A 26,682-nucleotide genomic window follows, 5' to 3' on the forward strand; every position below is an offset into this window, starting at 1 on the left:
CTTCTGTTTGTTTCCCAGAGCTAGGAGTCTCTCATGGTTTGTCTCCCTCTAATTTTTCCCACTCAGTTCCCCTCCTTTCCCTTATAATCCCTTTCACTATTTCTTATATTCCCCATATAGTGGCAGCCTTCTGAGTGTCCACTAGAGATGGTACACAGTAATTCATATATTCCAGTATTTGCGGTCTGAATCATTGCTAAGTTTTAAGGTAAATTCTAAATTCTATTGTTGGTTCATCTTTCACTTATCTGTTTAATTGTCAAAGTATTTTATCACATTTGCTAGGTTATAAAACAAATACATACTGTAAAAAAATGCTAAAGATAGAAAGTTATAGTTTTTCCCCTTCGTTCCCCATTTCAATTCATATGTCAACATTATGAACAGGCAATGTTGGCGGGGGGAGTGGAAGTATATAAATATTTTTATATGCATTGATTTTTATATAAATGAGATCATAAAATCAACCCTAATAGTCCCTAATTAGGCATGACAGATGGGTATCCCTGAGACCACCATTTGGTAATTGCAAAACAGATATCATAAAAATACATTAAGAGAAAGAAAACTGCCTGATAGCAGCCGGATTCTCCTCACTCCTCTACCTAGCAGTTTCATTAGATTTGAGGAATTCTCTGAGGTCAAAAAGAAATTAGATGTGTGAACAAGAAATATGACATTTTATTTCTAAACAATCCATCTGCAGAATTGGAATTTGACGTGAAATCCTGCTCAATTAAAGAACGAGTTAAATATAGTATTTTGCAAATAACAAACAGGTGTTGGTGAATATACTGTATTCTGCTTCTGTTAAAAATGCAAAACAGAAATAAAATATATGCTTAACTGCTTTAACTCTTTTAATTTTGTTTCCTGAAGCCATATATCATCTGGCTTGGTGATTGATGATATCATTTAAATTCAATCCCCCCCCCAAAAAAAAAAATAGTCCATTAGGTTGCAAATAAAATTGTCGTATTTTCCACTTACAAAAAAAAAAAGGTAGGAAATGAATAAATTAGTAGGCTAACATCTCCCCTCAGGGAATCTTGCATTAAGTCTTTTTAAAGTAATGAGCAGTGTGGTGGAATCGATGGTGTATCCATGCTAGTAGGTAGCCTGGGGGAAATGGTTCAACCTCCTTGGGCCTCATTCTCCTTGTCTGTAAAGTGGGGGTAAAAAACCAAAACCAGAAAAGTCCCCCCCAAAGACCCCCAAACCACAAAAACCTCAAAGGTGACTTTAAAGACCAGAAAAAGATAGGAGCCATGAAATGGCACTGTAAAACATAACGGCATCATTAATAGTGGTTCATCATAAAATAAAATCTTGTCATCCCTCTTTGTTTTTATTTGACTTCCTCAGGAACCCCAAATCTAGAATGTGTTTATTTCTCTTCTTTTTCTTAATTTGCAAGGGAAAGTATGAATTTTGAAGATATCACATTCCTCTGGGTTTTACCTGCAAATGTAAAGTACTAATAGGTATCCATCTAGTCAATCAACACATCTTTGCTGAGGCTCTCCCATGTGCTCTGTGTTGCATCAAGTGTTGGAAGGCGAGAGGACACCCAGAGCCACGTCGATTCGCAGGACTTTATGAAATAGAATCGCATTATGCAAAGCCTGCCTTCCTCATAGATGGTCCTGAACATTTGAGTCGTCCTTTTAAAAGGTCTGAAGCTTCTTTTTCTCTGTCCTCCTGTGTTGCTTCTATAGGGCTCTCTGCCTGCCTGGCCATCCTGGAGGCAGACCCACCTGGCCACAGCGGTGGGCTCCTTGGCCCTGGTTGAGTTCCGTGGAGTGGAGACTTACAGGAAGCGAGGGTGAGGTTGAGGTAGTTTCTCAGCCCCCGCCTGTGGGGTGGCTGTGTGCCCCAGCTGAAGATCACAGCTTCTTCTCTGTTTCTGTTCTGGGCATTACTCCTATCTCCACCCTTGCTAACCTAGGAGTATCAATAGTATCTGGGCACTGTTTTTCCCTTTAGGCTTTTCCTGCCCCTTATGCACTTTTGGAAATACTCTCTTTACTAGACTCTTCTCAAATTACTTAACTTAAATGGGTTTCTGTTAGCTGCCAAAACCCTGACCCATACAATCTCCTACCTCCAACCTCCCATCCACCTCTCCCTACCGCCTGCCTATTCCCAATTCTAGGTACTTCTTGGTTTGGCATCTCTATACCAGTGACACAGGAACTTAGAGACCTCTTAAAGTACATGTATGGCTTCTCAAGGGTTCCTGGATACCAGTGTGAAAAGCACAGGTTTGTCCAGTATTCGCCCACACACTCCCCCAAATAAGAACCCACTGTGTTAATCCTTTCTCTATTTAAAGGAATACTATCTGGGGATCTCTGGGTGGCTTGGCAGTTTGGTGCCTGCCTTTGGCCCAGGAAGTGATCCTGGGGTCCCAGGATTGAGTCCCACATCGAGCAACTTGCATGAAGCCTGCTTCTCTCTCTGCCTGTGTCTCTGCCTCTCTCTCTCTCTCTCTCTCTTTCTCTGGGTCTCTCATGAATAAATAAATAAATCTTTAAATAAATAAATAAATAAATAAATAAATAAATAAATAAAATCTTATTAGGTAGAAGTCAAAATAAAAATTATATGCTATGTTTTGTTTTTGTAATTTGTTATGTATTACAAAATCCTAATGGTCTATAATACATAATTTCTTAGGACTGAAAACAAAACACAGAGTTGAACCCAGTGCTTTCATTTTACAAATGAACGAACTAAAATTTATAGAACTTAGGTGATTTAGTCCAGACCATGCAACTTTCATTGGCCAAAGCTACAGTCTGCTTCCTGAGTCCTAATCCAATGCTATGTTTCTGCCAAACACCGTACCCAGCTTACACTATCTTACATAGAAAATAATGAGAAATAAAATGTCATGTGCCTGAATAGGAAGACTTTTCTAAGAATCTGTTCCTAAAGGCAGGGAAGAAATTATAGACTTTTGAGATATTAGGGCTAAAAGACACTTGCAGACTCTCCCTGAATTGATAGGCAGAGAATCAGAGCCCCAGGAAAGATCAGTATCTTGTACTTCCCATGTTTCCTGAAGTATTTCCTTAGCATTTCCCCCATCACTTTCAGGATCTCGAAGGGAACTTTGAATAATTTCATAGCCAGAGTGTCTCTATAAATCTGTTATTATTCATCGTGATAGGATTTCAAGACTCAAAGAGGTAGTAAGATACAGAATAATGAAAAAGCAAAATATGCCATCTGATAGAGAATATCTTAAGAGCTAACGTGTAAGTTGAAATATGAGTTAGTGGCTTGATGACAACTGACAGAGGCTCTCTGAAAGAGGACATCCTTGACCAGTGAGCTTGCAAAGTCAAGGTACCTGCGGTAATGTACTGTTCTATCAGCGTGCACCCTGGCGCAAACGTTTGTTTGCATGGGATGCCATCACCTGTGCAAGACATTCGAGATAAAGTTTTCAATCTCTGTCTGAGGCAGAAGCAACTGCCATTCAATGTGCAGGAATACTTTCTCAGTGTCAAAAGATGCTATTAACACTGAGCTGGCATCATTTTTCATCTTAAAGAGGATATTAAATAAGCACAGTAAATTCACACAGGTGAGCCTACATGTACCAGCCATAAAACAGCACATTGTTCGGCTTGAATTCTTTTATTAATGCTTATTCTGTGAGTCAATTGGCCAATAACTTTGCCAAATTGTTGATATCTATATTGAGGAAGGCCATGAAATCGATGCCCATGGCTCCCACTATGATAAAACCAGCTCTAATTTTCTTCTTCTGCTATTATCAGCGGGTTCACTGGAATTTGGACAGAGGCCCTTGAGTTTTGTCCTTAGATGTCCCTTTCAAACAGCTCAGGGCTACTCACCCCCTTGTAGCTCGTCATTACCCTTTACTCACCTCTAGAACAGAAGGACCTCTTTGAGCACAGGCATTTGCTCAGTCAGGTTGGAACTTCTCTAATAAAACAAGAGATGGGAGGAGAAGGAAAAGGTGAGGTGTCTCCAGGTCAGAGACCCTACTGAGGTAATTCATAGACTAGGGTGGTGATTGGAATGGATGACCCCCAAGGTCCCTTTAAACCTTCTAATCTGGTTTAGTACCATAAGATATGTCTCTGCCATGGTCTGCAGATTGATTTGATGAACGTAATCCACAGAGGTTTGCTGCAGAATAATCTACACTTCTGAGTCTCACTGCAAAACACTCCTGCCCCCCCTACCCCATTCTATCCTCCATCCCGAATGGCAGCGTTAGGATTTTGAGACTTCTCTTGCCAAGGGAGGGTAGGCAGAAGATGGCAGAGGACTTCTTAGGCCTATTTGAAAACCCCCAAATTCCTCCTTCTATTTGAAACCCCCAAAACTGGCTGAAAAATCTAGAGAGAGTCCAAGAGTGCAGCCCATGGATCGTGCTGGAATGTTTGACCCAGGTTAGTGTAGAGTGAGGGCCATGAATTCTTAGTTCTGGGTCTGAATCCTGGTAGAACCTTAGCCAACTGACTAAACTTTCTGAGAGTGCTTTCATCTAGAAAATTGAATTCATCTAGATATTTACTCAGTAGGGTGAATGTAGGGTTAAAAGAGATCATACATGAGGCTTGCACTGAAGTTCGGTTTTAGCCCTGGGGTGTAACCAAATCCTGGCACTCAACTTCAACATCGCCGTGATAATTAGAAGGTATAATGGACAATTTACCTCCTTCATCATCATTTCTGGCATCCCCAACCTTGAGAGTGATCAATGATTGTGTGTTCTCATCAGTTACACAAGATCAATATGACACACGACAAGACTGACAATAAGGGGAAGTTCTATTCAGACTCATCATTAATCTATGAATATTTACCTTCTAGTATAGGTAAATTATTCCTGACTCTGCTTTATCTTTCTACCTAGTCCTTATGACTAGCTGGCTAAATACTATAGTAATATTTACGTGTCATTTATAAATTGTCCATCTCCCTAACTATACGTAAGCTACACCAGCGCAGAAATTTCATTTGTCCGCTGAAGTATACCAAATGCCTAGTACGGTGCCAGGCCTTCATAGGTGTGCTGCAAATGATTGTTGAATGAATGAACATGCAGCAGGTTCTAATCCCTATCCTCACACTCAGGTCTGCAAGAATAAACATTTTCTTTGGTTTTCTATAACTGATTGATCTCCTCTTCACCAGATTAACAGTATGAGATTCAGCTCCATTTTTCTTTCTTTCTTTTCTTTCTTTCTTTTTCTTTCTTTCTTTCTTTCTTTCTTTCTTTCTTTCTTTCTTTCTTTCTTTCTTTCTTCTTTCTTTCTCTCTCTCTCTCTTTCTTTCTTTCTTAAAGAGAGTGTGAGCACAAGTGGGTAGGGAGGGGCAGAGGGAGAGGGAGAGAGAAAATCTTAAGCAGACTCCACACTCAGCTCAGAGCCTGATGCAGGGCTCAATCTCATGACCCCTGAGATCATAACCTGAGCTGAAATCAAAAGTTGGATGCTTAACCGACTGAGCCACCCAGGCAACTCTCAGCCCCATTTTTCTATGGTGGAGTCACCCATCACCCATACCATCTGAGGCCTTGTGTAGTATCAAGGTGTTAGAGGGTGGGCACCACGTCCTCACATCCATCTTTCCATGGTAAGACCCACAGAAATATGCTCTCTGGTCACCTCTGAGTTATTCTTTCTATTCCCCTAGACTTCTATGGATCTAGATAGAGGTACCCTTTCTGCTACTTATGGCCCCTCCTGGACACACAGGAATCATTTTTCAGCTTTCATGCCATACTAGAACTTAGGGGAATTTTGAGTGTCTAAGGTTTATTTTGCCAAGATATAATACAGTCGCTTCTCTTCCTTGTCACCTACCCAGGACTCTACCCACGAGAGGGCTAACAGACCCTCCGTTTTCAGATCCTACAAAGACATCTTCACTTCCAGGGACCTCACTCCATTGGCCTGGGGCTGGGCTCAGAGAACAGGACACACAGAATTTCTCAGGGACTCATTGGTGCTTCTTGTTTGACTATCTCCTATCTCCAGTGACAGAGTTTTTGTCCAGTCTTTACTGGACAGCCTGAGAATTTTCTCAGAGCCTGTACTTTTGAAGTTTGAAAGTCAGTTTTAAAACAATTCCCTTTTCTCTGTTCCGTGTAGCCACTTTCTTCTTCTGAGCCAGTGAACACGAATCAATTTCGTTGGTCAAAACATGGCAGAAGGGCCAAGGAACAGGAGGAAATATGAGGTGAAAGCAATAATTAGCATTACCAAACCATTATAACGTGTCACACACGCATGCGCCCACACATACACAGTAAATTTAAAAATACCAGTCCAGGTGTTTCAGCCTCTCAGTGAAAAATCTCCATCCTTGTCTTATTTGGGAAATGGTAGATCAATGTACATAAGAACTCTCAAACCAGCTTTTTAATAAAGTTGTCTACATAATGCCAACAATATATATAAATAGACACAGACCCAAACTTTTAACATCTGGGCACCACATCAGGGGGCAGCCCCTGCTCATCCTCCCCAACCTGCTTAACCATCACCTCCTCTGAGAAACCTTTCCTAGTTCTCTACCCATCCCAAAAATGTCTCCAGTAACCTCCTTAGTGTTCCTCATGGCATCCTATTGCGTTTAGTCGATTAAGCTAGGCTGCAAGTGACAGCAGCAAACTGAAAAGAACAGTGGCTTAAACAAAAGATAGGTTGACTCTTCTCTCATGTAGATGAAACTGGGAGGTAAGACACCCAAAGCTGGAAGCTGGCCTCACTCTTACCAAAGATCTAGGTGCAGTGGTAAATCTGCTTTGGGGCCAAACTCCTCTGTTTCACCTGACTCCCACCGCAGGTCCCAGCTGGAAGCTCCAGCTCCCACATTCCAGACAGCAGAAAAAGAAAAGGAGGCAGTAAAGGAATATCCCTTTACCTTCAGGAAACATCCCAGACATCACACACAGAACTTATTCTCTCCCACTGCCTGTAACTTAATTGCAAGGGCACACCCCACCCAGTAAATGGAGGTCGTGAAAGAGTATTTTAGTTGAAGGGCAATGTTCCAAACATAAACTTAGGTTCTCTATTTTTATCTTTTTTTTTTTTTTGTAAGAAAGAGAAACAGCTAGATACTAGAAGGCATCTGGCAGTTTCTTCCACTCTTTCTTGTGCAACAGTTACCACCACACTGATTCCCTGTCTTCTCAAGCAGATAGCAAGTTCCTTGAAGAAAATAAATAAATAAAACAGTGTCTCATTCATCTTTCTTTCCCACATGCTAGCCCAGGGCCTGACTGGAGTTACACTCAATAAATGTTTATTAGTAAAGGAGAATTTGAAGCACCTGCAATGTACCAGGCATTTGATAGATGTAGTCTCTAGTTCGTAATTAAAATACAAAGCAAAACCCAACAAAAATATGCTTAAGAAGAACCTGTTTCCATTGCCTTTTATAAAAAATAAGAAACAGGCTCAGAAATATGAAGTAACTTACACAAGATCTCAGATCCTGTGAGTGGCAAAGAAAAGAAAGGGCTTCCTGACTCTAAATGTATATACTCTTCCTACTATGTGGGCTCCCTTACCTGCTGCTTCCAGGCTTTTCTTCCCCGTCATAATGTGACAGTACCAGGGAGGCAACACAGGTTTAGAAACCTCAGTTTAGTGACCCAAGGGCCACTCCCATGGACAAAAGTAAGAGTAATGCATCCTAGGCTCTGAGGGGGAAAGCATGGTACATCTTTTTAATTCACCAAGAAAACCCTCCCCCATTTGATCTCTCATGTTACCAATACTCCATCCATTCCTTCACTCCAAGCCTTACTCCCAGGGTCAACCATGTTCTGTCCTGCCTTGATGACTGCTTACTTCCTTTGCATGGAGTTTTGCTCATCCTAGTATCTTAGGATGAGGAGGGATTCAGTCCCTAGACCACCAAAAGTGATGTTTACAGAGTCCATTCTTATCCAAGATTTCTGCCCCACTTAGAGAGTCTCTGATTGCTATCCTTGGCTCTCACCATTGCTATGGTCACAAAAACATAGATCCTCTTACCCTCCTACTATCCATCTTGATACTGCCTTAAAATAGCTCACTATCTAAAAATCTATTCCCTCAAATCCACTGATTTAATAAATTCTATTTCTATTAATATAACACAAATTATCTCTAAGCATATGTAACCACATAATTTTGTCTTTATAAACCCTCTAACCAAATACATTTTATATGCTTATTAATTAAACTAATAAAATTCCCAATAAAATTTCATACTAATCTATATTATATATCACATCACACTCTTTTGCCTTTCTAACAGAGAAATTCTTGTATATCTTTAGCATATGATTATACAACTAGAATTAGTCACAGATCAGGATTAGAGTGTAAGATCTTTAGAGGAATGGACTAACTGAATGTCTTCAATGTCTATATTCTGTGGCCCTCTCCTTGCCATGCATCATATCAGTTATGGCTTATTCCTCAGATCCACGTGGATCCATCAGTGAATCAGGCCCCAGCTCTAAATGTTCATTGGATGCTATTCAGCAGCAAATTACAATGTTATAAATATAAACAATATTATAGCCTTATGGTCAATAATGCAGAGTGCTTTTCCTTCTTTCCAAAATAGGTCTTTTTAAGAAAACAATTTGGCTTAGGTAAAGAACGTTTTGTTCATGTGTGGGTCCTACATTTTCTGACCAAGCCAAGTGCTTATGAATGACATTTTACGAATATTTTTCTCACGAGAACAGCGAACTGCCCACCCAAGGGTGGGCATGTTTCATTTCCCTCAGCAAGTGCTTATGGGGGCCCTGCCATCATCTCATAAAAACTTTAATCACAGCCAACAAGGGACAAATCCAAATACCCTGGGCATCCCCTAGGCACAGAGTTGAGACACAAATCTCAGGGCCTTTCAGGGCCTGGAATCCGGAATAGGTCTGGAAACCCTAAATTTTAAAAGAAGAATTTGAAACCATAAAAACAATTCTATCTTAACTAAATTCAAGAAATATGTATTGAGTGCCTGCTACACACTCAAAACAATACTAGGTATCAGAAACACATAGATGGGAAGACCTACTTCACACCATCGATGTGTTTACAGACTACAGAGGGAGATAGAGCTACTCATAATTAGCTAACGCATGTCATTCTGTGCCATGCATTCCAATAAAGGCATAAGAATAATAACAAGAGCAAGAATACAAATATAAATACAAACACACGAATGGCTAATATTTGCAGAGTGCTTGCTGTGAGCTCGAAATGCATCATCTGGTTTATTCCTCATGGCAACCTATAAGGTACAAGTCAGTACTCTCCATTTTGCAAACAAGGAAATGCTATTGAGATGAACAGAACAACAAACTCTGCCTTCAGGCACTGAGAAAGGCTTCATGGAGGAAGTAACATTTGTTGGGATCATCAAATCTGGTTCCTGGTATAGCCCCCAGCAGGCAGCGATGGAACTTCATAATAAAGTCACTAATAGAAATTACATACTGGGGGATTTCCGATGCAATTGCTAATGGGGAAACTGCCTCTACTAGATGACTAAATATGTTGTTCTGGGTCATTAAAATTGTATTATGCATATGCTGAGGTTGGGATTAGCTAAAACATTATAGAGGGCTGCTAATCTGATCACTAGACCATGTTCGGTAAATTTGTTCAGGGATGAGCCAAAGTTAAAAGTATAAAATCCAGCTGTAAATAAGGAAATAATTGGACTGCCTGCATCCGTTGATGGGAGTCTGTGGCCAGCTGGAAGCTTTTTAAAAATTTATTTTTCATGAAATATTTCATACATTCAAAAAGTATGTCTAGTGAATAGCTAAGGTATAAAGAATGATTAAGTGAGCATCCGTATGCCCAAGCCAGCCTAAGAAATAGCAATCTACTAATTCTGGCAAAGCCCCTGATATCTTCGCCCATTAGTTTTTTCTTATTTTTTGCCTCTCCACCAACAATTACAGCTTTTAAAAATAGTTTTATTACATATGCAGGTAGCCCAGAAATATATGCTACTCATTTTTGTACATCTGAACTTTATTAAGTGCAATCCTTTGTGATTTACTTTCTTTACTCCACGTAATGATTTTGGTTCTCATCATGTTGAAGCATGAACCTGCCTTCAATCATCTTCATTTCTACATGGTATACAAATTATTGATCCATTCTCTTGTCTGGGGACATTTGAATAGACATTTGCATAAACACAGTATGGATATTTTTATATTTTATGCACGTGAGCAAGAATTTCTCTACATATGTATACACCTGAGAACGAAATTATTGGGTAATAGGATAAGTTTTGTTCAAGTTTTTAAGATAATGTCAAATAATGTTCCAAAGTTGTTGTACTGATTTACACTCTCACATTCTCAGCAGGTCTAATATGGTCCAACTTTTGTCAGTCTAATGGGTATAGGACACAGATACAATGTCATTTAAATTTGGGTTTCTCTGGTTACTAATCAGGTTAAATGTTTTCATATATTTATGAGCAGCAGGGGTACTTGTTCTGTAGAATGTCTTTTGCCCATTTTCTTTTAGGTTTTCTTTTTATTTGTCTGTCTACTGATACACATCAAATGTTATGTTAATATAACCAAATTTATTTCTTTTCCTTAATTGCTTATATTTTGTGTGAACTGTTTAAACATATTTCCCTACCTGAGGTAAAGATTTTATCCTATATTCTCTTTTAGAAACTTTAAAATTTTTTTCACCTTTATTTTATTTTAATTTTTTTTTTAGATTTTTATTTATTCATGAGAGACACAGAGAGAGGCAGAGACATAGGCAGAGGGAGAAGCAGGGTCCATGCAGGGAGCCCGGTGTGGGACTCGATTCCCAGACCCAGGATCATGCCCTGAACCAAAAGCAGACGCTTAACCGCTGAGCTACCCAGGCGTCCCAATTTTTTTCACTTTTAAACTTTTAATTCACCTGAACTAGATTTGTTTAGAATATAACAGAGGCCCAATCTGACCTGTTTCCACAGGGATAACTAATTGTCCCAACACCACCCATTGCATGTCTCATTTTCCTCCTGGGTCTGCGACGTGAGCTCTGCAGAGTCAGGCTTCTGTTCCAGGCTCTTCATTCGGTTTAGGTGATCTCTTTGTGTGGCCAGCTCTCCACCAAACTAACAGAAAGCTTGAATACAAACCCTTATAGCTGGTAGGTGAAGTTCCCTACATTTTTCTTTTTTTCAAGCTGTTTTTGGCTGTTTGTTTGCCCTTTCCTCTTCCATATACACTTAGATGCTATCTATCAAATTTCATCAAGAATTCAATTGCTATTTTCACAGATCAATTATGGAAAACCTTATCACCTTATCTAGAAACATGTCGTGTCTCCATTTATTTAGGTCTTCATTAATGTCTTTCAGTAAAATTGTGTGCTTTTCACATAAAAGGCCAACATCTTTTGTTCTATTTCTTCCTCAGTATCATATTTTTTGTTATTTTTAAATGTATTTTATTTAAAGTTAATAATACTTTATTGGTTGCTATTCTGTGGCTATGCAGTCGATTGTATATCTAGCAATCTTATTGGATTCTCATGGGGGGTGTGTGTGTGTAAATTAGGTCTTCTACTTGGACAATTTCTATGTCATCTCTGAATAATTCGTTTTGTTTATTTCTTTCCACTCGTGGCAACTTTTAGTTCTTTTTCTTACCTTACCTCAATGGCTAGAGCCTCTAGTACAATTTTGAATAAAAGTTACTGCACTTGGCTTCAAAAAAGTGGGATTAAATCAGTACACTACTTGCACAGGAGCCGTGCTAACATTCTTGGGCTCACTCCATTGTTAATGTATGAGCTGCCAGAGTGAGACACAGCTAAATTCTGCTCTCCCGGGTGGCAACTGGCACCCCCTGGGTGGACACGCAGGGACCCAAGGAGCTGATTACATGGGTGAGCTCTGCTTTCCAAGGAGGGACTGTTTCCAAGGCTATGAGTTCCAGCCCCCAGACTAGAATTGGCCCTTTGACCATATCTCCTCCCTCCAACCCACCTCATCTCATAAGCAGCCATGCCATTTGTCTGTTTTCTCACTTCAACTACTTTGAAAAGTGAGGCAACATTTCTGACACAAGGTGAGCAGTAGGAGATCTCAGGTGAACGGACTGTCAATCCTCCGAAGGACCACATTTGCATTAGGTACTAATACACTAATGCATTTGATTATCTTGCTAGCCCCAAATGTATCACCTTTATTACCTAAGTAACCAAGTGAATGCGCTTGGGCCTTTCAGCATGCAGTCTCTTGCCTTTCCTTCTAAATCCCTATTAGACAAATTGGAATTTCAGCAACCAGGGACAGATTTTGGTCCATGCTACTTTTTCCTGGCTTATTAGAGTGAAATTGAGCATTGCAGTTTAAACTCCAGTCGGTATACAATTTATTGCATAAACGGGGACACTGAGTGAAGAGGGTGCTAAGTAGAGGAGATGCCTGAACGCAGGCATAAACCAGGCTCTCCTGGAAAACCCAGACTAGTCGCCCACTGCAGCTCTCCTCCTTCCATAAATGCCATTCCCTTCCCCAGCTCCTCTCCCCCAAGAAAGTTCCTCCCATCAGGTCTTGTCCCTAATTCAAATGTCTCTCAGTTCCACCTTGTAAGGGAGCCATCCGGCCACCATCCAACATGCCAGGCCACAGCAAGCTGGGAAGCCTCCAAAAAGCACAGCTTAGGTGATTTGAAAGAAACTCCAACTGACCTCAGATGCTGTGTTCCAATCCTTTGTAGTGTTGCAGATAAGGCCCTAATCTTCTCATCAGTTCTCTTCCTTCCAAATTACATTATCCAAATTTCCTGTTACAGTGGATGGCATATGTTACTTAACACACACATCCACACACATAACATAAATGATGTATTTGTCCTTGATCAGGGAATGTGCTGTAAACAGCACCACATCAAGTGGCGTCTGGGGGATGCATTTCGTGCTTTATTGGTGACAATCAGGGGAAAGCATCTCAGTCACTTTTTTTTTTTATTTTTTCAGTTATTTTTCAAAGAGCTTTTAAATGGGTTTCCAGCTTATTCTGCCAAACTGACAGGACTGCTGGGCAACTCGTCTCTGAATACCTCCATCACAAGCCAACATCATTCTACACCACAGCTATCACTAATTAACTGCCTTTTAATTGGTTTCAACTATTACCAGCTAATAGGAAGAGATGACCATCAAGTGCAGTAGGTATGAACTTGAAAGAGAATGAGTAGGAACTACTCCAGTTGACGGACTGGCTTGCCCAAAACATATTAAGTCTCACAAACCACATTTCCTGAGACTTCAAACAGTCTCCTAATGGTCTCCAGTTTTATATTTATATAAGAAATCTAAAAATGTATCTATCTAGAAAGATGGATCTAAAGATTGGGATTCAAGACCACCAAGTCTAGCCTTACAGGTACATGGAGAATGAGAAGCTCATAAGATAGCAAATGACAATAATAATGAACTGAATTCCTACCATATGCCAAGTTTTTACCATTTCAAGAGCTAAACAGTTATCATCTCATTTGATCTTCATGCCCCTGCGATGTAGGTACAATTATTATCTCCATTTTACAGATGAAAAGACTGAGGAACTTGCTTGAGGTCAAACATACAGTGATAGAACTGGGATTTGACTCCAGAGCCGGTGCTCTTATACCCCAGAACACAGTACTCCTTGCTGTAGGTATGTGTTGAGTGCCAAATTTCCGATGCCGGCCTTCAGAATCTCTTGCTACCTTTTCCTGCAGATTTACTCGGCATGTCTAAGACATAACCTTACCCATGCCCCAGGACTATAGTATGATACAAACTTATTTACTCATCCACACATCGATTCACCCACCAAAAATATATACAGCTATAGCTATTCAAAGAAGGGAGTCTCACTTTCAGACTGTGATAATAAAGGAGATTTCATAGGTGAGGCTACAGTTGACCTATTTCTTCTGAAAGTGAGAACAGTAATCTTTTCAAGTTAAAAGAAATAGAATGTGACAAGAGGCAAAGTTTGGAAAGCATAAGGATTGCTTAAGAAATATGGTGGTTCAATGTGGACACAGCATAACACACTGGGATAGGAAGTTCACTTGGGAAAGTAGGTTGGGTCAGTTCATAGAAGTTATCAGATTAATCCAGGCAGCCACACATATCCCAGAAAGACTGATAGTTCCATGAAGTCAGGAACCATGACGTTCATTTTGGCAAGCCCTCTCTCCCACACAAGACCTTGCATGGTGTCTAGCTCATTATAGACACTTATAAATATGCTAAACCTATAAAGGACTAAAGAGTCAGTTTTCCCAAAGCAATATGCCTTTAAAAAAAACATAGATCAAAACCTTAAGTGAAAGAAAGTGCATTCGAGTAGTGTAGTGGGGCTCACAAAGAAGATAGAAAAGAATTTAAGGAGTTAGCAGCATCTCACCAGATTCCTAAAATTACAGAACTAATAACTAATATTTTTTATGCTCCTGCTATGCGCCAGCCAGTGTGCTCAGTGTTACATTTAGCATCTCATTCAACCGCCATAAACCTTACGAACATATAAAACTACTAGGCCCACTGCCCTTTTGGGGATACCAGGGGCCATAGGTAGTATTTGTCACATTAAACTAAAATTAGCGTGTAACCAAAAATTATAGAAACCTCTAATTTATGATTCTCTTAAGTCTGACCACTCTTCAAGGCTTGACAACATTGGAAACCTTCTCCTGCATGAACATATACATAGGTGACATCCGCGCACTCTTTAAGCAAACAAAGCTTGTTACTAGAATATCATTAGTGCTGTCATGAATTATCAGGGTTTTCAACAAATGCTATGCTTGTTTTTGAATGACTATTACTTTATTAGCTTCATTACTTTTACTTCAATTTTTGTGAGTTAATAATTCTAAAATTAGTAACGACTTTCTGAGGGGGCCTATAATTTTTCAGGAACTAACATGGAGGAGTTTGAGTATAGTGTCCATTATTTTGTTCTTCTCCAATGTTTTGTTACCATACAGTATTTTTTTTACCCTAGAAAGTGGGAATGGATAAGATAAATGAGTCGAGGGATCTTTAGCTCTACCTAAGCAGGTATCAAAAAAACAAAAACAAAAAAACTTACCTAGAGGAATGCTAAGTAAATATTGTCCACCATTCCCCCTTTCTCTCACAGTTGAGATCTCTAATCAGTTACAGCACTCTTTCCCACTGAGCTAAGAGGCAGCTTCAGAATCCTTCTTCACCTAGTATCCAGAAAGCATGTGGGCAAAGTAATTAAATCATACTGGGAACCTAAAGCTATACTCTAATCTTTGATTGGAAAAAAAAAATCTGCAAGATAATGACTGGTTTAACTTATTGTTTTGGCAGCACTCTTAGGACTACTCAACTCAATCAACATCATCACTCATGTAGCCATATTTAGGCATCACGCTAAGGCTTTGGACATTGTCTCCTTTAGTTCTTGCAATAACCAAAGGAGGCAAGAACAACTAATCCTTACTTTGTGCTAGTTTCAAGTCTCAGAAGTGAATCATGTTTCCAAGCTAGTGACTTGATAGTCCCCAGACCCTAACAGCTAATGGAATCTCAGTCCTTGGATACAGGAAGGAGTTCCACTTTCAGGGGGACTAGAAGAATATTCTAGAAAGAATATTCTAGAAAATATTCTAGAAGAATATTCTAGAAAATTTTCCAGTAGCAAATATATGAGTGTTCCAGAAGAAACGTGAATGCAGGTGCAATGAACAAAATATATTCATAAAAAGATAAGGAGGCTGTGTAGTGGATTCAAGAGAGACAATGGAAGAGCTGAAATTAAGCGTCTGGATATAATATAGATAAAGAACAGAAATATTCTGCACGAGTGTGCATTATGTCAGAGAAGGGGATAGGCACTTTCATCAGACTTAATCTCCATGACTGGGAGGTGAGTGTTATTAGCCCCTACAAAGAAGAAAAATAATAATCAGTGAGATTAAATGATCTTTGAATCCCTAGTCTCACCACTAGGGATTCAGAACAAACCAGGTTGCCTGAATCCAAAGGCCGCATTTGGGACTGGCCAAGGTCTGTGACAGACTCAAGAACCCGATGTAAGCAATGTTTAGGGCTAAGTATTGAGGAAGAAAACAGAGTTATCTTCCCATTTGAACATTGTCTTATCCAATAGCTTTTTATTTTAAGCAAACATGTCTTTTCTCTAGTATAGCAAACTCTTTTCCTTTCTCACCTCAAGTACAGGTGCCATTTACTGCATTGTACTGTCATCAGACAAATCAAGCCAGGGATTATTTCTGCTCAAGGCTTGCCAGTGAAAATGCATCAGGAAATGTCACTCTTCCATTTCTCATCTTAAAAACGACAACGTTAAATGAGAACCGAAATTCATGCAGGTAAACCCGTCTGTGCTAAGCACAAAAGTACACAGTCTTCAGGTTGAATTATTTCAGCATTTAAGTTTTTTGAGTCAGATGGCCAGCTTTGCCAAATTATTAATGTGTTCAGGGTTTTATTTTCCCTCAGAAAGAGACAGTAGAGAAGGAAGCTCTCACTCTCGCCTCCATAGAATCCTAAATTTAAATCTAGGGTTTCAATGGCTCAGATTTTTCTGGCATTTTGAAAACAGTCTGAGGTTAGGGACTGGATGTGCCCTTTTTGCTTCTTGTGCTTCATTAAAAACACACTTTCCTATGAATCCACTCATCGGTGGGCAGCTCCCCAAGTCAACTATGCTTTCTTATCTTCCCTTCCACCTAAGATAATAACATTGGCTACACTTCATTGAAATCTCACTTTGTTGATGTTACAGACACTGTAGGGAAGTGGAAGACCACTAGGAGAGTCAGGATTAGGAATCTGTTAATTTTCTGATGGTTCACTTTGCCTAATTAAAAGAAACTGAGGACAGATATCTTTCTCTTGGTAAAATATTTCTCAAATGGAGTACAACTAATACATCAGTAGAGTATACCTCCCTCAGCAAGCAAATGAAAAATATAATTACTTTTATATGTATTTAAAGAATATATTGCCAGATTTTGATTTTAGTTTCATAGTTAAAATAATAAAAATCGCTTCTTGGCCTTTTGACTGAGATCAAGTGTCATAGTTGAAATAATAAAGACCAGTCTCTTCAGGATTATTTGTCAAATCCTCCATTTTATGTCATGTATAATAAGGCCCAAAATTAGGAGCTTAAATGTAAAATCTAGACTTAAACATAATTACCCAAATTCTTATCCCCTAAATAAACACCCTACTTAATTTTTTTTCTTGTCATGAGGAGCGATGCCTGCTTTTCAGAAAAGTCTTGCCAAAAACAAAGTAAAAAATAAAATTCACCTATAGTCTACCATCCAGAGTTAAGCTCTGCTAATATTTTAATGTAGATACTCCTGTCTTTCATCTTTTCATATGAATTAAAATATAAATGTATTCATTGGATGTGGGCAAAGGAAACCTAATTAAAGAAATTAATGCAAGAGGGGGAGATTTACAATAAGGACAGTAGGATATCTCCCTGAATTCACAAGAAGGTCTTAAAAAAACCGGCTAAAACACTGCAGGGAATTAGGAAAATCCATTCTCTCCATCCTTTATCTTTGTTTCCTCACCCTATGGCAGAAAATGGCAAGGACCAATATCTTGTGATTTTTAATCTTCTCTATTCAAGCGAGCAGCCAGATGGAGCCTGGACATTCTGGGTCACTATCCCAGAGCTCCCTGGGAAGGGAATAAGGATTCTTTAAAGAACCCCCACACACACCCTGATCCAATCAGCCATGGATGGGGCAGGCTTGCATTCCATAAATACGGCTGCCTTCTCCTATCAGCTTGTTTGAGTTGAAGAGGGTCGGGAACCAGAAGAGAGGAACCACGGTACGCCGGCAAGACAGCCACAGATGTCCATTAGGAATAGTTGTGCTATTTTTATTTTGCAAATTGAAATATATACTGTTTTAGAGATCCCCCTCCTCACTTGAAACCTGTTGACTAATGTTAAATGGGCTTCCTTTCTTCCCTCATTATTTTGGTTATTGATTAAACTTTCTCTGCATGTTTATTTCCCTGATATGGTGCTTCCCAATCTCTTACATTCTGGCACATACACATGGAAATAGTATTTTTGCGGCATAGTCAGTAAACTGAAGGAACTGTGAGGGCATCTATAGGACTTGGTGCAAAATATATTTTCTTTATATTATGAAATTATGATTAAAAAAAGTAAAATCTAGGAACACGTTGAATATTGAATATGGATAAAGCTTCCAAATAACGTACTCTCAAGGTGCTTAATGAAAACTTGAACACGCATCCACTCTTTTACTCACGTCAGATTTCATGCTTGAAATAACCACACAAAATTCCTGATAAAGAATTTGTCGTGATGATATTTTCAAAGTCTTTATAGGCGCCATCAATGAGAACTTTGGTTTGCACAAGCTGGTGGAAAAAAAATTAAGGTATTTTTACAATTATACAAAAATGAACACATTTAAATTATATCTAAAGGAATAATAGCTCTTCCTTTTTCCTTTATGTGTTTTTATGTGTTAACATAATTTTCAAATTTATTGTGATGATATGAATAGATTTTGAATCCATTGGATTTTTTTCATATTAACTATTTCCAAATCATATATATATATACATAAAACAAAGCTCTAATTTTCAGGATGAGCACATATTCTTGGAGAGGCCATCCTGAAGCTAGCCAAGTGCCACTAGAAGGGCACTCTGCCACAACTGGACAGTAGCTTCAGATATGCATGAAAACAGGAGGCCAGGAAGCCTCCACACTGGACCGACCTCACCTGGACCTATCACAATATCCCCTCCGCATCCTCTTGGTAACACCAGCTGCTTGAAGGGATATCCAGGTGCTGTGAGTACCGCCTTGGCCTTGCTCTGCACAGCATAGGAGCAAAATGCAAATGACAGGTGACACACTGCCAGCCTGTGGGGACTCAGGAGCACACTGCCTGGCCACCCCACCCTTCAAGCAGCCCTGGATGAGACTGCTGCAAGTCCAGCCTTAGCCCCAGGCCCGCCCGCCACACACAGATCATTAGCTCATGGCTCACCTGTAGCCCACCCATAGCACCTTGGCAAAAGTTGTGATCTAATGAAATATAAGTGTTATTCACTTTATTCCACTAGTGCTGTGGTTCCAGGTCTGTTCTATCAGCTGCAGTGTTTTGCTGCGCGGCCTTCAGGGCCCTCGTGCGGGTGGAAGTACAGCCCAGGGCTGAGAGCTCCGGGTTTGTGGCTCTGCCTCCACCACAGTAGTCTTCACTGGTACCTCTGTCGTATCCAGAGGCGTGGGTAGGGGCGTGGGGAGAGGGGAGGACTTCAACCGCTAAAAATAAAGAGGGTTTCACCTACAATTTCCATGTCCATCCTTAAAACGTATTAAAAACAATATATGAAGATATATAGTTCTATCAACATCAAGCATCTAACAGTGTAAAGTGCATCCTCTCGTAAAACGTGCAGTTCCATCCTGTTCTTTACCACCCAGCCTTTGTCAAAATAATCCAGGATTTTAGATCTCAATCTCTTTAATACACTTTGACATTACATATCTCCTCTTTCTCTTTATTTTTGACATTTGCAGTAACTTTCTTAACTATATTAGCAACAGTAATCTAAATTTAATGCTATTTCATTGGTTTCATCTTCCACTACATTTTCTTTTATAAATCTTCCTGATTTCTAAATGTTTTATTGTGATTAATTTCTTGGTTCACTGGAGCACTTATTCAATGTTTTTTTCAGGAAAGGTACACTGAGAATATGCTTTCTGAAGTCTTGTACTTTAGAGATTGTTTTCCTCTGTCTTCCCATATGAAGGCTAATGGGGCTATGACTAGAATTCTGGAAACACAGTATTTTCCCCCTCGAGATTATGTGGACAATGTCCATTGTTTTCTGCCAGTGTCTATTTTTAAGAGAATTCTGATATCAATTATTATCCTTTATAATGAATCTGTTTCATCGTATTGAGAAATCATTAAATTACAAAGCATTGCCCTGATCTATCTAGTCATTTTAATTATTTCAATTCTAAGATTCAAGTTTTTTCTCCACTTAAAAACTTTTTCTTTTACTATTTCTTTGTTACTTCCCTCCACCAATTGTATTCCCTCCTAAAAGTATTTCAACTATTCGACATCAGCTCACCTAGATCATGTCATGTGTTTTTTTTCCTCTCATCGTTTTTATTCTTTTACCCCTTTCCCTTTGTGTCTTAGGACAATTTATCGAGCTTACGACTCATTCATTAATTCCATTTTCTCCTATCGTCGTTTCACTGTCTGCTTCCTCCACTACATGAGTTCAGCGTTGATGTTTTTCATTTCCAGGAAATCGTTTCTTACTTTCAGACCCTTCCCTTTTCGGGACTGCCTGCTTTTTCATCATAAATGATTCTTTCTCCCATAAATCAAAGGGCAGGATTTGCCCTGGTTCATTAGCACACCCACTGGCGTTGAGCTGCTGTTCCTTCTTCTCGTACATCCAGCAAGGATTCTCTGCCCAGCACTGAGAGGTCTGCCACAGAGGATATGGGTCCCTGATCAAATATTTCAGGCCCAAATAGAAAAGGAGAACATTTAGATTTACTGTAGTTCTACTTTGCAAGATTAGAAGCCTGGCTGGCCCCTGGGGACCCTGGAGAAGGCTGCAGCCCCAGGTGAGTGGCATCTGGGGCCTCATCTCCATGCTGGTGGCTCTCTTCCACGTGTTGGGATGGGGGGGGTGCTCTTGCATCTCTTCTCTGGATGCTCTTGCATCCCAGGCACATGACCTTTATCAGAGCCTGCATGACCTACCATCTGAACCAATTACAAACTCTAAGTGAGTACCATTGAGGGCACTGGTTTCCTCATCTCTAAGCGGAGATGCTGAGACTCACCTCTTGACAGTTCTGTAAGGGTTGGATGAAGCTCCCCCGCCCTCTCTCGGGTTGGATGAAGCTCTCTCTCTCTCTCTCTTTCTCTCTCTCTCTCTCTCTCTCTCTCTCTCTCACACACACACACACACACACACTCACTAGTCACATCACCTACCTCTCCTGGGTAAGTCAGAGATAGTTGTAGGCTTCCATTTCATCCCCTCCTCTTTATCCCCACATGGGACCTTCCTCCACCTGGCAGTTTCAAAGCTGGGCAGCCCTTCCCTCAGTCTGGACTCACCATCTTTTCCAATTATGGTAATATTCTTTCTTCAGTGGGAATTTGGAAGAAGGAGTAAGTTTTTACCCCAATCCAAAAGTACCTGGCACTGAGTCAGTTCTTAATTTAGGTTTGTTGAATGAAAGATTCTCTGTAGCATCAACTCTCCTCTCAATTCTAAAACTTTGATGTTTATAAGTGTGAGGAAGTGACCCAATGTCACCTCTAGAATGTCAAGGCCTACTAAAAACAGTTTTATCACAGCTGGCAGCAGCTGACACCAATCAAAGTCCAATTAGTCAATGAGAATGTCAGAGAATGATTTTAGACTCCTTTAGGGCTGGGAGTTGGAAAGGCAATCGGTCAGTTGTATTAGACAAGAGGCTTGGAAATTTACTGAAGAGATTTTAAAAGAGTTGGAACATCTAAATGAACATATCCTAATCAAAGTTCGACTGAGCAGCTAAAAATCTGTTCAAATGCTTTTAGAGCTTCAGCACTGAGCTAATTTTAATCACCATCTTTAGATAAGAAAGAAATAAGCAGGTCACTTTGGTACATTTAGAAATTCTATGGGAGGTTTGAGTCTAAGAGCAAAGACGTGGAATACTGAGTCTAAGCCTTGCCCCTCACACCAAGATTGTAGAGGCCCAAATAGTTCTCTACATCATGAGGCCAGTAGCCCTTCGCAGTTTCTGGAAGAAGTTCAAAAGAATATTGAATTTGGGAAATAGAATGGAATTCATTTTGGAGCAACCAAATTAAATCCTTCTTTAATGAATAAAAGCATCTTGCATCCAAGATAAAAACAAATCTCATAATGGCAAGAGTCAAACTACATAAACAAGCTAAGAGGATTTGAAGTACAAGAAAATAAAAATAAAAATTCAGACCATCATAAGGTTCCATCCCAGCGGATTTGGTTTTCTGTGGAACCAAGAGAAATTGGACAGGTAAGTTCAAAGCCAGGGTTGTCTGTGACAATTTGCCAAGCAATGCCCATGTAGAGGCTGCACCCTAAAGAAAATGAAGCCACTCCCACCCTAGTCTAAATGAGAGTATTAAACTCTTTCCTGGTAAGCCACTAAGATTTGGGTATTTATTTATCACTGCACTATAGTTTAGCTATAATCGGTTAGCTTTCACTAAGTTACGTTGTGAAAACAAAAACCTCAAAATATCAGCAGCTTAGAACACTATCTCATAGTGTTCTAACATTAGGTGCAGCTGTAGATGGGCTGTGTCTCTGATTTATGTGTCTTCTTCATTCAGGGTGAAGACAAAGTCCCATCTGGAGCACCGTTGCTCTCAGGGCAGAGCAAGGAAACTGGTGGAACCATGGGATGGCTTTTAAACCTCCTGTTCAGAAGTGGCACATACCATTTCTGTCCTTATTTCATTGCTCAAATGAAATTTCATTTCATTGTCACATGGCTAAGCCTTACTATAGTGAAGCAGAGAACTATGATCCCTTCACGGAGGGGTAGCAAACAATTGGGAGCAATGATACAATCCACTACATTACCTTACCCTGACCGATATATATGTTGGGAACAAAAGTAATGCACTGTCACCAAATAACAAAGCAAAAAGATACCAAAAAATCCATAATCGATGGCGTTGAGGTGTTGAGAAAAGTGCCATCTGAAGTCAGAGAGATGGAGATCCATGTCAAGTATTTGGGACATCATCCCCTGAGGGAACGTGGGGAACAGACTAATGTGTTTACTGAGCAAGCACCTTTAGAGGGAGAGGTGGGAAAATTGCAATTTAACTTAATGTCTATTACTGGCTGTGTTTGGCAATATCGTAAGACAATATTTCAGGGAAAAAAAACTGGGCAATTTCAAGCAGAAATGAAGTAGAGAGTCTTGAAATGTGGGATCTTGCAAGACTGAAAAAACTGCTTCCAGACCCCAAATGGTAAAAGATGACATGGAAAGCACAAACTCAAGAGACAAACGAGCTAAACAGGAATGTTAGTCTTTGGAGCAGAAGGGCCTACTCACTCGGGTCCATCCAATTCTGGCCTGTCACGTGAAAGATCAACGTCTACCTTATTTGAGCTGGTACGTTTTGGGCTCCCTTTGCTATAGCAGCTCAGCTTCTACCCTAACACACAACTGTAAAGTCACTCTGGGTACCATTGCTTCCAAGACTGAGCTCTCTAGCGCTCTGCCTTGGAGGCCAGAACAGTTGTCCAGACTTGTTTGACAGTTGCATAACTTCTAACCTAACCTTGAGTAACTTCTTGTTCGTCTGGTCTTTATAATTACCAAAAAACGGGATCCAGCCGAATTTGTTTCCCCACTATTATGAAGTGTCACTGTTGGGAAAATATGAAAGAACTCAAAGGCCTTCGGGAAATTATCATCTGACATAGAATTTGTGCTGAATTTAATAAGTGAAAATGCAATATCAGACTTAGGTGCTAACATTCTTCCCAATTTAGTTCAGTCCCTTAAACATTTATTGCAAACCAGAGAGACTGAGAGATGCCCAGTTTTCACCTTCAAGAAAGTTACAATTGATTAAAAGAAATGTGTCAACGTGCTGTAAGTTGTGACATAGTGTAATAAATCCTATTGCGGACGAAAGTAGGCATGGGTGCTGTGGGAGCACAGATGTGAGATGCCCATCTCAGCTGGACACAAGGGCTCAGGGCAGGTTTTGCAGAAGAGGAGATGCCATAGCAGAGCATTCAAGTGAAGGAATCATCCTTGCAAAGGGGCAGAAAATAGTGTTCCAGGCAGGTAGAGCCTGGGTTGCCCACACCTACGCATCCTGCTAAAATTTGGTGGGATTGAGTAGGGGCACTACCACTACAGCCAGGAGAGAAAAAACACTGGGAGCCAGGGAGTCATCTCTTTCACAGACTGACTATATGACAACCCACTGTCCTGCACATCCTTGCAATAAATCCAATCATCCAAGGTAATCTGGATGAGTCAGTTCTTCTAAAAACACAAGCAATACACGTGTAGGCCCTCAACAAGTGCTCCTTAATTAAATTGGTGGGTCAAAGGAGCACTTCCTCTTTATAGCTGGAGTGACTACAAAGTACCCATGAGTGACTATGGGGAATATGGGGGGAATGCCCAGAGCTGATATCCACATAGAAATGAAAGTCTCCTATGTGCCAGGTGAACTGGACTTATTCAGCAGAATGAAGTCCAAATAACTCATGTTGAAGACTAACAGACATTCCTCTCCCACCGCATTACCGTAGATTAAAAGCCAGGGGTGGTGGAGGTGATGGGGAAGGTGGGGTTTATCCTTCCTTTGGCTCTGCATGAGCCTACTGGGGGAACACACTATGAGAACGGGAAAAAGGGAGGGCAATGTTTCTTCTCTGTGCGGGTTGTTTTCAGAAAAATAAGAGGAGCAATGTCCAGCTAACACTGGTCTGTTCTCTTAGTGGATTACCTACATAATTCAGCAACATATTTGCTTGCTTGATGCAGAGTATTTAGTTAAAAAGGCGCCAACCAGCATTTTATGCAATATTCGTAAGAATTTGGAAATGAATTACTAAATTGGTTTGGATCTCAAGAATGATTCAAATAAAAAGTTTAAAAAAAGAAAAAAAAAAGAAACCCAGAAGACTTCCATCAGTATTTATGTGTGTTAAGTGAAAACACACTCAAGTCAATGAAAACTAAGTCGGGAACCCAATGCCATCAGTAAATCCCTCCGTAACAGCTCGGATCCTGAGGGAAAGACGCCTGTTAACAGCTTACCTCTTCCATAGGCATCACACGGGCCACTTGAATCTGCAATCCTCTCCACTGGTGGTGCCATTTTGCTCCCATTGTGCTGTTGACTGTTTTTGCTCTGTGCCGTCAAGTCTACAGAGGCCCTCCTTCCTGCATCTTCTGTATACCACACATTTCCATGGCTGTATGTTTCTCTTTCCTCTGGACCCTCCACACTGTGGCCAAATAATCCTTCCAAGAGACAAATCTCATCACGTCACTCCTCTCCTTAGTTCCCTTCAGTGACTTCTCATGGACCAGGATGGAACCCACCCATTGTTGACCGACCCTACTCCCCACATTTTGTAGAGAAGCAAAGCAAATACCATCACAAATACTTGTCAAGGAAACCTTATGTAATTAGCTAAATATCTTATTTCATTAAAAAAAAAAAAGCTGAAGACGGCCAATTTTTTCTTCTTCTTCTCCTTCTTCTTCTTCTTCTTCTTCTTCTTCTTCTTCTTCTTCTTCTTCTTCTTCTTCTTCTTCTCCTTCTCCTTCTCCTTCTCCTTCTCCTTCTCCTCCTTCTCCTTCTCCTTCTCCTTCTCCTTCTCCTTCTCCTTCTCCTTCTCCTTCTCCTTCTCCTTCTTCTTCTCCTTCTTCTTCTTCTCCCTCTTCCTCTTCCTCTTCTTCCTTATCAATCTTTATTTTTAAGGAGAGTTTTTACTCCTTCCCACAGAACCCTAAGTTTCTTCCTACTTGAGGGCCTTTGGAGCCTCCAAATATTCCTGTGGTTTGCTCTCACTTCTCCCAGTTTCTGTTCTGTTGCCACTTCTTTATGGAGATTTCTGATGACTCCCAGTCAATGATATCTATCCTTTTCCACTTTTCATTGCATTTTCTTAATTTCTTCCTCAGTGCACTTATCATTCCCTATGACTTTATAATGTATTTATTTGTTTTTCCTTTCTTGGTTTTTCCCTCTTTACTAGGGGAATATAAGCTTTCTAAGGGCAAGATCTTTCTTGTCTACTGCTATATTCCCAGTAACTACAAGAACAGTGCATAAATATACCCATTGAATGAATGAACATCAATGTACTACTCAGTATCTCTTAAGTTAGAATTTTTTAAATAAATCTTTTGTTGTTGTTTTGAGAAAGAAAGTGTGAGTGAAGGTAGAAGAGGGGCAGAGGGAGAGAGAGATAAATCTTAAGTAGGCTCTACACCCATTGTAGAGCCCAATGCAGGGTTCAGTCTCACGACGTGAGATCATGATCTGAGCCAAAACCAAGAATCGGTCACTTAACTGACTGTGCCACCCAAGCACCCTATATGTTTTTAAAAAAAGAGTATAAATTTTTAAAAATGAGTATAAATATAATTCTACTTTGGGATGTCTGTGTGGCTCAGTTGGTTAAGAACTGACTTTTGGTTTCAGCTCAGGTCATGATCTCAAGAGTCATAAGATTGAGCCCTGAATGGGACTCTGCCCTCAGCATGGAGTCTGCTTAAGACTCTCCTACCCTCTCCCTCTGCCTTTCCCTCACTATCTCTCTGGGTCTCTCTCTAAAATAAATAAATACATCTTTAAAGTACAACCTACATTCATAAGATATGAATGTATCCTATGGATGTATGAATATGATATATCAATCACATATCCTAAGTATACAACATGCAAAGTTTTACAAACAGAACACATTTGTGTAACCAGCACCCAGGTCAAAAAACATTACCAACTCCTTCAAAGCCAAATAATGCTTCCTTTCAGTCACTAACCCCTACCAAAAATAATTCTTATCTTGA

At 40.0% G+C, this 26,682-nt stretch overlaps 1 long non-coding RNA gene across 4 annotated transcripts in view; it reads left to right on the plus strand.

The window, feature by feature from the left end:
• Positions 1-13,164: 13,164 nt before the first annotated feature.
• The window catches only part of LOC140637810 (uncharacterized), a 28,328-nt gene continuing 14,810 nt past the window's right edge, over positions 13,165-26,682 (plus strand). For 2 of the 4 annotated variants that reach the window (XR_012034855.1, XR_012034857.1), the window contains exons 1-4: positions 13,165-13,208; positions 13,587-13,695; positions 16,245-16,396; positions 22,451-23,247. This is a non-coding gene — a long non-coding RNA (uncharacterized lncRNA). Of the gene's footprint in view, positions 13,209-13,586; positions 13,696-16,239; positions 16,397-22,450; positions 23,248-26,682 lie in introns of all 4 variants that reach the window. The other 2 variants (XR_012034856.1, XR_012034858.1) reach the window with 2 other exon arrangements.

The sequence above is a fragment of the Canis lupus genome, chromosome 8 (assembly GCF_048164855.1).
Source record: "Canis lupus baileyi chromosome 8, mCanLup2.hap1, whole genome shotgun sequence".
Classification (NCBI taxonomy): Eukaryota; Metazoa; Chordata; class Mammalia; order Carnivora; family Canidae; genus Canis; species Canis lupus.